Genomic DNA, 3,985 nt, shown 5'->3' on the forward strand with positions numbered 1-3,985 from the left:
TCTTTATGTGTTTGGAATGCACTGGAATGTATGTAAATACTTTTCAAAGTCAGAACTTGCTGTTTTCTTTCACTCTTGTACTTGCCACTGCCTGACTACTCCATACCAATTTCTGTAGAACTTTGCAAGTTGTAGCAAGATTTTTTTGGAGGAAGATAATTGCGATCAGATAAAGGGCAAATGTAGTACAAACTTCTTTTTCAGAAATGCTTGCATTATAGCTTTCTTTTTTTATTTTTTTAAATCATTCCTTGAAATATCCCATCTAAGAGATAGGATTGCAAGTGGAAAATGAATTAGAAGAATAAATGTTCTCTGAATAAATGTTCTACTGAAAAAAACTGAGTTTTTGATGAACATATATTGAAGAGGGTCAAGTTCTTACAACTCTCTCACCAAGCTACTGAACTCCCTAGCTCTGTGTTCTTCCAAAATGTTTGAGAATATTTTAAAGTCAGAATGGATAGACATTTACAAAAAGCAGGATTTGGGCGGGGGGAGGGGGGCAAACTACTCTATTGCCAATTTGACTAGTGTTTAAGATCATTCAAAAACTGCTAGAGTTTAGGCAACCCTTAAATAATGAGTCTTGGCATTGATTTCCTACATTCAGTCCTGGATCTAAAGAAAACAATTTGAGACATATTTTCTTTCATATACAAACTTTGTGTTTTCTCTTTCAACTCGATAATGGTCATAAATTAATACAGAGTGTACTATCCTAAGAACTACAGTGTATTAAGTAAATGATTTATAGTAAAACAAAATAAACCATGGAAAGGTCTCAGCCCAAGGACCCTTCAGTGTTAGTGGTTAATTCTACAATTCTCAGCCTCTGTACTCTTCCCATAGTAGCAGCCACACCTCCAGTATCACTCATTGACTACCATGTGGGTCATTAACTCTATTCTTTCCTTGGCCCCCTGACTTCTTTATCTCCAGATGTACAAAACAAGTTTTAAATCCAGACCGGCCATTGACTTTCTGGACTTTTACCCTCTCAGTCTTAACTCTGCTTTTCCACAGAAGTAATTGTGATGTTTGGAAGGCTGCCCATCTCAGAATATGCTCTATGGTTTCCTCTTTTCTCCAACCTCCTAAAAAAAAAAAAAAAAAGAATATCACACACAACTTAAGGATTTTCTCTCTTTAAAGAAATCATTACTACTCCTTATCCATTGCCCTGAGAGGGTAATATTAGGTTGCATTCTATCCTTTATTGTTATCCTTGTGAACATTTAAAAAATCTTTGCTACTGGGTTCCAAGTTCCATGCTGAGCTGTTTTCATCTCTGTCAAGGATAGTCAAGCCCCCACCACTGAGAGCAGAAGGGTTGAGACGTGAGGATGTGACCTGAGGCACATCTGTATTGGAGAGCTCTCTGCAAGGCATGCCACTGTTGCTTGGATAATCTTTTGATGTTCATAATTTCTGGAGCATGAAGAGGGTCTTTACAGGAGAACCCAAGCAAATCTCTGATGCAAATTATTTATATTGATAACCCATGTTCATACAAACTAGTCGACAAAATCTAAGTGGCAGCCATTTCTAAACACTGCTTCTAAAGCTAATAATTGCCATTTTTAAATCCCAGTGACAAAATGCATGAACAGCCCCAGCCCAGGCAGCATCTGTGAGGCTGGGGTGTGCTCAGCAGCTAGGCAGTGACTTGAGGCAATGACCTGGTGGCTGGAATTGTAGACACCCTGCTGGGCCTGTGAATCTGGGCCTGGCAAGGCTTTCTGGCAATGAAACTTTTCTAAATCATGGACCCTTTGGAGAATGTGAACAAAGCTATTTATCATATGTGGCAGGAGAGAAACAGAGAGAGAAAAGAGAGAGGAGAGAGAAAGAACAGATAGACAGGTACAGAAATTGAGAAAAAAGGGACAGAAGAGAAGCGAGAGGATTTAAAAAGCCAGCATAGGGGTAAGAACCAGAGAGAGGAAGTAAGATGCCAGGCTCTAGATTCAAACAGATTTGGTTTTAAATCTTCATTTTCAAGCTGTGTGATTCTGGGCAAATTACTTAATTTCTCAGTCTTAGTTTCTGTATCTATAAAAAGGAGCAAAAAAGAACACCCATCTCAGATTTTTGTGAGGATCAAATGAGATAATGCATTTAAAAGCATATAGCCCAGTGAATGGACTGCTTTAAAACTTTCTCACTTCATACTGTGTTGAAGACCCTTCCTCATATATGGTATTTGTGTTTATTTATTTACTTAGGTATCTGTTTATTAGAAAAGGGTATCACTAGAATCTAATGTATATGGTCCTATATAACACGTGGAGAGATTCTCACTGCTGTTTTTGCAGGGACAGTTGAAAATAAATGATGCTAGGGGGCATTTAAAGGGGATGACTGTACCATTTTAAAAATACTGATTCAATGGTTCAAATGCCTAAATTGGAGTCACAAGGCTTCTATTCATTCATTCTTTCGCTTGACCAGGGTTCACTAGGGCCAAGTCAAGTGTCAAGTTAGGTAGGCCTCGGAATGTATGGGGTGGATGGGGGTCTATAGTGGGGAACTAAACAGAGGTTCTGTCCTGACTGAGTCCAGAGATTTTCCTCCTTGTCCTACCCGTCTGATGGCAGGATGAAGTTTCTCCCATTGTATCAGAAGGCAATGCTAGGCCTTCCCAAGTTGTTATATAGTCAGTGGGGAAAGAGAGAGAAAGGAACCTCATAGTAGATGATAGACTTCATTTCTGCTCCCTCTGTCCCCATCTTCACATCATTCTATTCTGACTCCAACTGACTGACTCATGCTGGCCAGAGCACCTTACACTTCAGTTCTCACATCTGTAAAATGGAATGATGTTAATTTCCTTCCTTAGAGATAGTTACAATTTGAAAAATCAGTGTTATACTTGGAAAGCATTTTAACCTCACAACTGAAAAGGAAAAAAGTTAAAGGTATAGTTTATATATTCATTGCATTTAATAGAATATTTCCTTGCAGATGATGTTCTTCAAGATAGGCATGGATAATTTCAATTTAATAATTCAACCCAGGGACTTCCCTGGTGGTCCAGTGGCTAGGACTCTGCACTCCCAATGCTAGGGGCCCAGGTTGAATCCCTGGTCAGGGAACTAGTTCTCGTTTGCCACAACTAAGAGTCTGCATGCCACGACTAAGACCTGGCATAGCCAAATGAATAAATATTTTTTAAAAGCTAAAAAAATTCAACCCAACTATATTTATTGAACACTAATTACAAAAAAATCCCTGGGTTGGGAAATCCCCTGGAGAAGAAAATGGCAACCCACTCCAGTAGTTTTGCCAGGAAAATCTCACGGACAGAGTAGACTGCTGGACTATGATCCATGTGGTTGCAGGGTCAGACACGACTAAAGTGACTGAGCATGCATTACAAAAAGATAGAAAAATAATTAAGATTCCATCTTTACCCCTCAGTTGGTAAATTGAACTACTTTCTGATTTTACTTGGGTATTCCCAAAGGGACCTATTTATCCAATTGCATATTAAAAATTAACCTTTGTATGACTAATTTGATCCTTACCTATTCTTCCATGTACACCCCACAAAAAGGTTAGAAAGAAATTCGATACTTAGCACCCGATGATTTTAATCTATTAAAGGCTTCTGAAAACAAAGTATATACAAGAGGAAGGGCGTTTATTTATTCTATTTGCTAGCTAATAAGCAGGGTGAAACAGAAGAGAGAGAAAGGAATGTGCATGGAGGACTGTCTGTCCACACTTGGAGAGCTACTGTCATCAACAACAACTCAGTAATTTCTCACATTCTTCCTTCTCCTTGTCTATAGACTTATCCCAGCCTTTGCTGGGATTTGAAATCTATCCTATTATTTAAAGATTGAAATCAGGATATGAGGAAAACATGGGGCATCATATTTACTTTCGGCCTCAGTCTGTGATAGGGTTTTAACTGTTTAACTAAAGATAGTCTCCAGTTTGATTTCACCAGCATACTCCAACATTTCACTAGCGTATT

General features: G+C 38.6%; 1 non-coding gene across 1 annotated transcript; it reads left to right on the forward strand.

Moving 5' to 3' along the window:
- The first annotated feature begins 3,025 nt into the window (after positions 1–3,025).
- On the forward strand, positions 3,026–3,098 carry TRNAG-CCC. Its single transcript has one exon. It is a non-coding gene; the product is annotated as a tRNA-Gly (tRNA).
- Positions 3,099–3,985: the final 887 nt, after the last annotated feature.

This window comes from Cervus elaphus, chromosome 18 (genome assembly GCF_910594005.1).
Source record: "Cervus elaphus chromosome 18, mCerEla1.1, whole genome shotgun sequence".
NCBI classification, from domain to species: Eukaryota; Metazoa; Chordata; class Mammalia; order Artiodactyla; family Cervidae; genus Cervus; species Cervus elaphus.